The following is a 13,213-nucleotide window of genomic DNA, read 5'->3' as shown; positions in this document are numbered from 1 at the left end:
TGAAGTTGAACTCTTCAGGCAATTTGCATTAAGAAAAGTAAGTTACTGGTTAAATAGGACATTTAAAAAAATTAATTGAAATTAAGCATTGGGAAAATAAAAGTTTTTTCTCGCACCATGTGATTTTTATATTTTTCGATTAATCTATCAATTTCAGTGTTTAAAAGTAGTACTTTTGACTGAAGGAAACAACCCCATTGCCTGTTTGATGATATTTTGATAGTTGAAGTTTTAACCCTAACTCCAGTGGATTAAACCTAAACTCCAGAAGATTACGTTCATTGTTGATCACTTTTTGGTTTCTTCATTCTCCCGAAATGACGCAGTCTTAACAGTAAAACAGTTAAGCTAAAGGAAATCATTTCCTTTACCTAATGTTTCATGCTGTGGGGGATAAGACGTAATCTTATTGTATACGCATGCAATTGTTACGCATGTATTGTTTACACATGCATTTTATATGCATTTCTTATATGCGTCTTTTAGTAAAAAAAAAAAAGGGGCGTGGCTCCCGCAAAAAGCGTCATAACTTCGCCAGTTTTAAACCGATTCAGTTTTTTTTTTTTTTTTTTAACGGTTCAGCTAAAGGTTTAGTTTTTAGAAATATAATGAATGAAAAAACGTTTGTTTGACCAATTTTTACTCATCTGATAGCCTTTTATCGCCTTAATATTAGAACAAAAAATCTGTCATTATTTTCCAAAGATAACGTCCTTTGAAGGTCATTAAGCGAAGAGAAGAAAATTCAAAATTTCGTATCGTGGCACTCTTCTTCGAAACGAGCGACATGTAGACATACAAATTATGAATTCAAATACAGCGGTTGTTTAAAATGCATTGAGTGCCCAAATTATTATGACCACTTGCAAAAATAATTCTCATTTTTAGGAATTTCTCGAGAGATAAGAGAAAAATTTGTCTGTAACTTCGGTCACATAAAAGGTATTCATCAGTTGACAAGTTTCAATAGAAATTAAATCACCCTTGCATTTAGGGAACCAGCAACAAATTACTGAAATCAAAAAGTTTTCTGAGCGTCTTTCTTCGTAAATTGTTAGAAATAAACTGTAAATTTCAGCAATTAGTTGACTTACGATGTACACTGGGTTTTTTATATTTTCGTGACAGTATTACTTATATCATCAAAAATATAAGCATTTCTTTCAAAAATATCAATTTCGTTCTCATGTTTTCGACTTATAACATGCAGAGCTTTTTGCGTAACTTTATCAAACTTTCAGAACACTTGGTGGCATACCAAGAGAATAATTATACTAAAACTTCAAAGACAAATTTTGTAAATTTGTTGAAATATGAACATTTAAAGCAATTAATCTCTTACTGCGCATGCGAAAAAGATCAATTCAAGCCTTCCAAAATTACATAACCGATTAGAATTGGCAGCCTTTAAAATAATCCAGTTGAATATTATAAAACTAAAATATATTGGCGGTCTAACAACCGCATTTCGGTTCTTCTCGGGCAGGCGACGAATCGAAAGGATCTTCGCAACTCTGCAACACTTGCTTGCAATCGTCCTGTGTAATTCGTAATAAAAACATGTTGGGAACTACTTTGATATACCCCCCCAAATCGGACACTTGGCGACTTTTTTTTTTCTCACTCAAGGTACAAAATAAAAGAAAATACTAAATTTGGCAACACAAAAATAAGAAACAGCAACCCTAAAAAGTCCGTAAGGAGTGCCAGATTTGGCGCGTAATTTCTTTTTTGGGGGGGTGTATATCAAAGTTATACCACGTGTTGTTTGCCAAGGATTCAACATTTGTGAACGATGTTGTTTCACTTTGAGGTAACTATTATATTTGATTCAACACTTCGGTTAAAGCTACATCGAAATAAACGAAGTCAAAACTTCTTATAATTTAAACCCAATTATCAGGAATATTCATTCTTATCGCCGATGGTAGTGGTTGCATAGCAGAAGTCTTGAGGTTAACGATTGAGATATCGTTCATTTCAAGGCTCCTGTTACAGTGACTAAGATTTTCTTGGATTTATAAACCTGCACTGAGTTACGCTATACCTTGGCAATATTTTATTCACTTACAAAACTGTCTGAGGAAAAAAGAAAAAACACATTAATCTGGAGGTAAAAAAAGAGGTATCAAACAGCGTGTGCGTTGAAACCGGATGCACTTTAACCTTACCGATTTAAATGTCATTAACTCCAAATAAACACCGTAGCTTAACAACAATTTCAGATTAACAATCTCTACTCGACACGCGTCGGCGATGGAGCGCGTCGCGTAGTGAAAAATCGAACATCTTTCAGTTTTCCGGAAAAAAGAATTAACCACAGATCATTGACGTCAGTAGCTGATATGCATCAAAACAAAGCCATGACTGTTGATGTTGTTTATCAGGGTCACTAATACCTTACGTAAATTTCCCTCATCAACTTTCATTCAAAAAACAGAGGCAAAAAAAAAAAAAAAAAAAAGCTAGTTTTATGCATGGTTGATGTCGCCATTTATCCCCCCCCCTCAACACGGGCATTTAACAGTTTTTGTTAAGTGCATTTGGATTTTTTTTACTGAAAGTTGCATATTACGTACAATTTGTTTTATACACACACACACAAAAAAAAAGAGTAGAAATGAATGCCTATAAAAATATATAGGTAACTAGCAGTATCCGCACGGCGATGCCCGTGTTAAGCAGTTAAAGAAATTCCGTTGAAAAAAAAAAAAAAAAAAACACGCCTCCGCCCCCTTCTGATGTGAAATGATCATTTTTCTTCAACTAAATGCGTACACACCTTTTCAAAAGACCTATTATAGTCTCTTTCGAATTTAAAACTATTCGCCGAAAAACACATAAAAATATTAACGGTAGCTTTAAAACTCAAAATAATCCTTCAACCGCATAGTTCATCGCTTAACGCGTCAAGCAACCACGCTACCGTAACCCTGCCTTTTAAGCTCTGTTTTCCTTGCAGCCAATCGGCGAACTTCGACGTCGCTCCTCGCCGTGAACTGTTGATTTCTCTTGGGGACTTTTAGAGTCAGATATTATGACAGGTCAAGAAAGGTTGTTGACCAAAGGAGCTGTTTAAGATATCAAGTAGTATTTGTTTACGCTATTCTGCGACTGTTGTCTTCACGCAAATGGAAATTTTAGCATTTTCGCTATATTTCACTTTATTCATTCAGGGGAGAGATGCGTCACGTAATCTCCGCTCTGAAATTTTCCGAGCGGAGATCACCACTGCTTCGATCACTCGTCTGACCAGTGCTAATTCTATATTAGCTACCAGTTTATTTAACACTCTTGGCTTCCTTTAGAGGTTTTTCACCTCTAGCTCAGTCACGTCCTAAGCCTGGCTGATGAGTGCTAATTCAGTTCGATTCCGAGTCACAATTGACTACAACTGTATTTATGTCGAGGACTGCATACTAAGTGCCTTGCCTCCATTATTTTTTTATACCGATAGATGGCAGCACCATCACTGGATCAAACAATTAATGAGAATTTAGAACTAGACCAGGAGCTAATAGCTACCTGGTGCTAACACCCCCAGAGGTATCGTTTCACTTGGAGGACATTGAGACCACGAGCATATTTAACGTCGCCCAGTCCCCTTTATTGACGACGGTGGGTCTTCGACCATCGAGGTTCGAACTCAGGATCCTCCGACCCCGAATCCGACACTCTACTGATCGGGCTACCACGACCCCATGACTGCTAATAAGCACGAAACTGCAATCCTCGGCTGGAATGACCGAGTTGGCGATGTATTTCATGTATTTCTACCTTAGCCCTGGCTATAGGACGGTAACTTACTGAAAATATTAAGATAGTTCAATTTAGACTATTCGTGAATAATATTTGCATCATTTAAAAAAAAAGAAAAGAAATGAAAATCAAAACTAATTTAATGCAAAAAAAAAAAAAAATACAGGATTCTCAGTTCGATGACTCTCTATACTGATGAAAAAATACCATCCTGTTTGGGTGGAAAAAGAGCATAAGAACCACCTTGACAGCGCTTGGATGTCGAAACTCTTGTCGGATGTATGTTACAAATTAATGAACGCATGTTTACCGTAAAAGAACAATAGAATCGGGAAGAATACGGAACCGATAAATGTGTCATTGCAGGCGTCACGAAACGATGGAAGTCATAGAATTTTGCCATCCGGGTGCAGGAACAGTTCGTGGAAAGGAGAGGAGAATAGAGTATTTAAATCAGAAGTTCCGCTTTAAAAGAATTAAAACCGGCGCCGGTCACTTCATAATGGAGGTGAAAGGATTAAATGTTCGGGTGACTTATAAATTGGACCTGCGATCCAAATTCTTCTTCTTCTTTTTTTTAATTTTTTTTTAAATGTACCTATTCCCTTAAGAACAAAATAGGAAGTTGCCACTCGCCACGTGGCGAATGAATAAAAATTGTGGCGACTAAAAATACTAGTATTATTCGCCACCTGGACGCCACTCACCCCAACCCCAAATAATTGTACGTTGTCAAAAAACACTCCTCTTAAATATGAAAAGCACCCTGTTTTGTTAATTGATATTTCTTTGTACAATAAAGGTTAATTCCAATAATTATTTACATTAACCTTTATTTAAACAGGTATTTTTAAAAAGCAATTTTAAAGCCAATTTGTTATTCAATTACGTTTTTGGTGTACAAAAAATTTGGTGACTAGAAAAAAAGAAGTGGCGACTAATAAATATGCTAATACTCACGATTGGCCACCAACTGTATCCCAATCTTGGAATTCCCGGAAAATAAAAAGAAAATTCGGATTGCTTTATTTTTTTTTAACAAGAAGAAAACAAAAAAACGATGTTATTTTTGAGGAAAAAAATATTTTTCAGAGAACTTTATGCTTATTTATTCATTTATTTTCTACCCCCCCCCCAATCTTAATCTTTATGATTTCCAGCGAATTCCATTATTATAGTGATTAGCATAACATTTTGAGGTAAATGCTTAAAATGGGGTTGTTTCCTTCAGTCAAAAGTAGTACTTTTAGTTACTGAAATTGATAGAATAAGCAAAAAAAAAAAAACATGGACCCAGAAAATACTTTCATTTTTCCAACAGTTATTTTTTAATTATTTTTTTAAAATGTCCGATTTTTCAAACAAGGTGTGGTCTTGATGACGTCACAAATGATGCTCTTTGGCGCATTTTTGTACCGCTTTCCATGTTACGATAATCAAGAAGCGAATTAAAATTGTTATCAACCCTATCATTGCCAATACACGTGAGTCAAGATGCGAATTAAATATTTTGCTCTGTGAATGGCAACACAGAATGGCATTTCATCATTTGTGATGTCATCGGCAAGAAATGTAAACAAAGAAATTGCACCGATTTAAGCAATTTTTTTAAAAATATTAAACTTGAACAAATTTTTTAAAAAATGGTCAGATCCGTTTAAGCATGCTCTTTCAGAAAAAAAATACATTTAAAATTTTGGAAATCACCCCATTATGCAACAGTAAGAAGCATCGAGCCCTTGTTGCAAGATATTTTCTCCAAAATAACACAATCTTAAAATTCTCAAGTCTTACAAAAGCACTTACCTCTGTCATTACAGTACTACTTCGCCTATCCGGACTAACTGAGACGAAAGGCAACACAGATTACAATGAAAATCTTTACTAATAATAAAGCTGAAAGTCTCTCTGTCTGTCAGGATCTCTGTGACGCGCATAGCGAATAGACGGCTCGGCCGATTTTCATGAAATTTGGCACAAAGTTAGTTTGCAGCATAGGGGTGTGCACCTCGAAGCGATTTTTCGAAAATTCGATGTGATTCTTTTTCTATTCCAATTTTAAGAACAAAATTATCATAACGTGGAACCGTAACATGGGCACAAGCCAATTGGCGAGAAAATTCACCATACATTATTTGACATTATTTATAAATATACAGGCGAACAAAAGGCCTTTTGATTTTTCTATTACGGGCAAAGCCGTGTGGGTACCACTAGTTATTAATAAAGATGAAGGGGGGGGGAGCATCTGTATACACGCCAGAGAGAAAAACCACAACATTTTGATTTTAAATTACGAAATTATCATAACGTGGAACCGTAACATGGGCACAAGCCAATTGGTGAGATACGAAATCATCATAACGTGGAACCGTAACATGGGCACAAGCCAATTGGCGAGATACGAAATCATCATAACGTGGATCCGTAACGTGGGTACAAGCCAATTGGCGAGAAAATTCCCCACACATTATTTGTAAATATACAGGCGAACCAAAAGACCTTTTAATTTTTCTATTACGGGCAAAGCCGTGCGGGTACCACTAGTCTAATATGTAAAATTCTCCTGTCACGGTGTTAGTGTTTGAAACCAAAACGGCTCGACCTATTTTTATGAATTTTTTTGTGTGTATTTCGTAGGTATGAGAATAGGACATAAAGTATATTTTAGGGATGTGTCGTTCATGAACAAATGAGTCAAAAAGAACGAATCCTTAAAATGAACGACCGTTCTTTTGAACAATGAGCAGTTTGGAACATTGTATTGATGGACTTGTGATAAAATCGCATTTTTTTTCCGTTTAAATTATTCATTTCAAAAATTTTAACTTTCAACCAATCTCAAATTTCCTTTTACTCAGTGCAGTAAAATATATTTATTTCAAACCTTTTTACTTTCTGCTTTATTCATCATTTTCTTTAATAGTTGCAGTTCATTTGCAATTTTCCAATGTATCCATTAGTAATGTTTTGTGTAATTTTTTTGGGCTACTAAAACAAAATGTTTGGACATTCCACTTCCTCTCCCACGCACCTGCAAAAATCCTTCTCACACTTACTGTCGCCAAAATTATTTCTAAAAATACCTTTTATCACTTTTCTGGCGATCCTTTTGTCTTCGATAACATCCATATCAACTAGCATCTATATTAAATGAAAACCATCTATATTGATTTGACTTTATTTTAAACTTGCTTGGTGACTTCCAAGTCGCTTATTTTACATTCAATATCCAGAGATTTTTAATGAAGGTTTATCAGTCTAATTTTTTCCCCATTTAAAAAAAGTGTTTCGTTTTTTTTTCTGTTCTCATCGGTACTGTGGAATAATTTTGAAGCTCCTTAATATTTTTAGCTCTTTTTTTTTTTTTTTTGAATTAAGTTATCCGGTACTCTGGCTAAGCTTCCGATACATTTCTTATTACTTTTTTCGTTATACATGCTTAGTTGGTAATACTATATGTATACAGGATATTCCGGTTTAACCTGCAAGATCTCTATTTTCGCAAACGCTAGTCTTAGCTGTATACTTACAATAGAAAAAATGTTCAAATCAGATGCAGAGTTGAGGTATTAAAAGTTTGAAGCAAAAATAACAACATGTCAAAAAATACTATTTTTTTTTTTTTTTAATGCGGATCGTAGGTACCCTAACTTATGTTTGGGGAAATAATCTTTATTGAAAAATAATTCCAACACAAAACGTTTCACAGTTGTACGACCAAAGACCAATATTCACCGAAATGTGCTGTAGCGGGAAAATTTTAATAACTTGATATTTGACATGCTGCAATGGAACCTGCGATTTTTGGAATGGAAAACATATCCTACCATTCGGGAACTGAGAAATATCGTAAAAAACGAACTATAACTGCTTTATACATCTAAACCTGAACAAAGTTTTTTTGATTCATTTTTCATAGGCATATTTTCTTACTTCATTTAGTTATTTTTCAGATCATTTTAGTTATTTTTCCTTCAAAGAATATAATTGATCTAATGAAGCATTTCGAATGTATACGTGAGTATGTCGTGCAGGGAGACGCAACTTTTTTTAACTGAACGAAGTCGTTCAAATGAACGGATCAAAAGAATGAGCGATCCTCTGATGAGCGGATCATTAAAAAGAACGATATTGCCCACCTCTAGTATATTTCATATCACAAGGTAATAAAAAAGCCCCTTTTTAGAATTTTTTTCGCGATGCTTCGGCAAAATATCGGAAACTTTCAATGATTTAAAATTTTATTTGTTGCCATTTTCTATTTTTAACAAATAGTTTCGCTCTTTGATTCTTTTTGGGGATATATTTCGATAATTGGGAGATTTGCAATTAAAATATTGAAAGGGGGGCAGTAGGAGGGATAAACTATGGGAATATAGGTATTTTAGACACCAAATAAAAGAAATGCAAAAAAAAAGGAAAAAAAAAGTGAAAAAATCTAATTTGCAACTCCAATAAACTATAGGGGCGCTGCAGCTACTGTTTACTGGCGGATGAAAAAGGTAAAAGAAACAAATGCCGTAACTTATAACTTGCTTTGACGCTTAGTGAATGACAGTAATTTTTCATCGTGTTTGTGGGAAGCTTTCTTTTCTATTCTGCTGAAATAACATTGCACCAAAAACTGTCGGAGGCCTGTATTTTACCCCAAAGAAAACACGTGGAATGGAATGTTTTACCTTTTTCTTTAGTATTATTAATCACCGCAAGGTAGCGTATTTAGCTCTGGAGTTGCAAATACATAAAACTCTCATGTCGCGGTGTTTGTCTTTGAACACCTCCGAAACGGCTCGACCGATTTTTATGAATTTTTTATATGTATTTGGCAGGTATGAGAATACGTCGTAATGTATATATCATACTGATAGGTAATTAGTGTGTCTCTAATCTAAAACTTTTTTGGCTACCAAGTGTCAAAATAACGCGACGCTTTGGCAAAACATCGGAAAACTCTCAAAGATTTAAAAATTTTATTTGTTGCCCTCTGCTATTTGTTAACAAATAAAACGTTTGAGCAATTTTAGCAAGGCTTTTGCAATGATTTTCAATTTTACTCTTTGATTCTTTAGCAGGGGTATTTTGATAATGGGGTGGTTTCCTTGAGTCAAAAGTACTACTTTTAGTCATGAAATGGATAGAATGAGCAAAAAAATAACATGAACCCAGAAAATACTTCCATTTTCCCAACAGTTTTTTTTTTAATTAATTTTTTAAAATATCCCATTTTTCAAACAAGGCTTGGTCTTTATGACGTCACAAATGATGCACTTTGCCGCATCTTTCTACCACGTTTCCACGTTATGATAATCAAGAAGCGGATTAAAATTGCGCTCTACTCTTGCTATCAACCATATCGTTGCCAATACACGTGAGTAAAGATGCGAATTAAATATTTTGCACTGTAAATGGCAACACAGAATGGCGTTTCATCATTTGTGATGTCATCGGCAGAAGCCGTAAACAATGAAAACGCTCCGATTTAAGTATTTTTTAAAACTATTAAATTTAAACAAATTATTTTAAAAATGATCAGATTTTATGTTTTTAATCATGCCCCTTCAGAAAAAAAAATAGTTTTAAAATTTTAGAAACGACCCCATTGGGAAATTCGCGATTAAAAAAGGGAAGGAAGAAACTTTGGCGTTATAGGTATTTTTTGATTACCATTAAAAAAAAAAAAAAAAAAAAGAAAGAAAACTAGTATGTTGTGGCCATCACGAAACTTTCTTCTATATTTTTCTTTTTTTTTCTGATCCCTCCCCATGCTTGACGAGGAAGCAATATTCCCAACAAAAACAAAATTACACATGCAAAAACTTGACGACCATCCCAATGTCTGAATTATTGCAAAAGCAAAGAGCGAAAATTGAAAGTTATTTTAAAAGCCTTGCTTGAATGAATTACAAATATTTTATTTGTTAACAAACATAAGATGGCAACAGTTAAAAATTTTAAATCATTGAGATAATATTTCCGATCATTTCCATACAATTAAAATCACGAGCTGAACGCAGACGACAATCTATTACGATTTATCTTTCTTATTGTTGCATTAATAAAACTATTTTTATTCGCTAAAAAATAATGATAATAAAAATAAATCAGCACCTCTTGGCGCGATTGGCGCCGAAATTGAACCAAAGCCTGTTTACATATGGATTCACATATATTCCAAATTTCAACCAGAACGTAGCATTACTTCTTGAGATAGGGCACTCACAATGGAAAAAAAGAACGGGCGATTGCGCTACCCCCTTTTTAGCTGTTGACACCAAAATAAAATCAGCTCTTATACCCACTAAGGACTACTTGCCGATAAATTTTTCTTTCATTCCGTTCATTATTTCTTGAGATATAGCAGTCACAATTGACGACAAAAAACGTTCTATAGCTCAACCCCCGTTTGAGTTATTGACACCAAAATTGAATCAGCACCTGTTCCTGTTAATGGCAACATAAGGACCAAATTTTGTTTGATTCCGCCAATTACTTCCTGAGGAATAGCAAGCACGCGTAACTCAAAAAACGTCCCATTGCTCCACCCCCCTTGGAGGAATTCGCGCCAAAAACCAATGGGCACAAGTTCACATAGGGGCACATATGTGTACCAAATTTCGTTCGATTTCATGCGGTAGTTTTTGCTGTAGAGCGGCCACAAAAAACTGGTCACACACAGACGTGACACACACACATACACACATACATACACACACACATACACACACACAGACAGACAGACATTTTCCAAAAATAGTCGAAATGGACTCAGCACACTTCAAAACGTTCGAATCCGTCAAAATTCGAAATTCGAAAATTTGCACGAATCCAATACTTTCTTCTATATATTAGATATAGAAGAAAGTAAAAAGGGGGAAAAAATCTGGAAAGTGACATTCCGATTATACCTCTGGCAGTTTCGGGGGGTCAAGGTGCATTTTTTTTCGGAGGGGGGGGGATGCATCATGTGAAACTATCAAACATTTCTCTTTTTGCCAATTCTCGCCGAAATATGATTTAATGATGACATCGCATTGGCCGTTGCATCATTTGGCATTGCAGTAACTTTACTGGATGGAGGTAGAACAGCTCATTCAGCATTTAAGCTGCCACTGAATATTCAAAGTAACCCAGATGCAGTGTACATCAAGGGCGCCTTTATAGGGGGGCAAGGGGGCTCAAGCCCCCCCCCCCCGCTCCTTGGATCTGAGAACTTCCTTACTTTTAGTGCTTTTTTCTTTGCAAAAATGTATAAAATTTTCTTTTCCAGCCATTAATGAATAAGTTATTAAAAATGTCAAATTTTAATATCTCTAACATGTACTGAAATCGCTTTCCATGGGGGAAATATTCTGCTAAACCATGGGGAAAATTGTTGAGCCCCCCCCCCCCCCTTAAAATTTTGCATATGGGCGCCCTTGGTGTACATCAAAAGATGACGAGGCACTCTGTAACTTTCTTCAAGTGATTTGAAACAAACATTTCCGCCATTCTGCATTCAAAATTAGCATATGAGATTAAAGTTTACTTGAAATCATCGCCACTGTATCGTAATGCTGAAAAGGTCCAGCTAAAAGCCTGTACATCCAAATGCTACAAGATCCATTTGCTGACAAATTCTCGGACCCATTGTTAGATATCGAGGATGGAAAATTTGCTGTCTACGAAAATACTAAACGCATAAAATTGTCCACTAATTTCTGCACCATCGTTGATTCGATAAAATGTTCTCATTGACCGCATAATTCCCGATGTAAGCACTAAGCACACAGGCGTGGCTGGCAGAAAGAGCCATATTTTGGCAGCAAAAAATGTGGAGGTTGACGATTTAACTTCGAGATACGATCTGGCGACTTGGTATCATACAAATCGATCGATGGAATTGGCGATGCTGACGAAGCTGTAAACTATCCAACGAAGTTTTTGAATCCTAGAAATAATTTATGCGGCAGAACAAGGTCTGCTGGATCAGCTAGTATTCTCATAAATTTAACTTTACTAAAAGTTCTCGGTAAAAAGTATATTTTACACAGGGGTGCCCACCTAGGGGGGTCATGGCGCAGACTGTGCCATTAAAATTTTTAGTGGGGGGGGGATTTTTTTAAGGGTAATTTCACCTGCTTTTTTTCGGGGGGTGGAACTCTTGATTTATGGGGTCTTCACAGTTTCGAGGGAGTGTGCGCCTTTGCTCTTAGGGGAAGGGGGGCTGTTTTACATTTAAAATATCCAATTGTCTTCTTTAAGAAAATGCATCTGTCATAATCTTAAGAAATTCTTAAAAACTTAAACTTTCTGTGTACGAAAATGTAAGAAAAAATTATCAAAATTCATGCAAAATGTGCGAGTTCTTGATTACGTTTACATAAATCAGCATTTGCTTTATAAATTCTATATATAATAATTCCACATTTGCAATGGAAAATATTCTTTACAATTATTATATTTTTGAAAATCAAATTCTAATCTCAAAAACTGGAATTCTATTCTAATTAACGAAATAATTTCAACGAAAGAAACGGAAAGAAAAAAAAAAGTCCCTTCTTTTGAATGGGGTAGTTTTCAAAATTTTAAAAGTATTTTTTTCTGAAAGAGCATGTTTAAAAATATAGGATCTGACCATTTTTTAAATAATTTGTTGAAGTTTAATATTTTTAAAAAATTACATAAATTGGTGCGCTTTCATTGTTTAAGCTTCTGTGGATGACATCACAAATGATGAAATGCCATTCAATGTTGCCATTCACAGAGCAAAATATTTAATTCGCATCTTTACTCACGTGTATTGGCAACGATATGGTTGATAGCACGCGTAGAGCGCAATTTTAATTCGCTTCTTGATTATCATAGAAAACGCAGTAGAAAGATGCGCCGACGAGCATCATTTGTGACATCACCAAGACCACGCCTTGCTTGAAAGAACGAACATTTAAAAAAAAGAAAATTAATTTGAAGTCTGAAATTTTGAATTCAAATTATGTTTTTCTCAATCACGAACTGCGACAGGACCCTACTCATTGGAGTTATTGTTTCTAGAAACGGCTCCTGTCCCCCCAAGCTTGCCCCTCCTCTGGGCGGTTACGTGTGCATAGTTGTGTGTGTGTGTGTGCGTGTCGGCTTGTGTATGTGTGTAGGCTTGTGTGTATGCGTAGACCTGTGTGTATGCACGTAGGCGTGTATGAGTGTATGTGTTCGTATGCGTGTCAGCGTGCGTGTGTGTAGGACATAGACGCCTCCGACCAGGAGAAGCGGATAGCTCAGGACCGCGGGACAGTTGCGCCTGCAGAGGACGGCGGGTGGTGGTGCTGGCAGAGGCCCCTGGTCCAAGCTGAAAAAGGAATCACAACATCAAGGACGGTGAAGTGAGAACAATAAGCAATCGTGATTGCTCAAAAAAAATATTTAAAAATAACTGTTTCGGAAAATGAAAGTATTTTCTGCGTCCATGTTATTTTTC

Source organism: Uloborus diversus, chromosome 1 (genome assembly GCF_026930045.1).
Source record: "Uloborus diversus isolate 005 chromosome 1, Udiv.v.3.1, whole genome shotgun sequence".
NCBI lineage: Eukaryota > Metazoa > Arthropoda > Arachnida > Araneae > Uloboridae > Uloborus > Uloborus diversus.
This window is presented reverse-complemented; position numbering follows the sequence as displayed.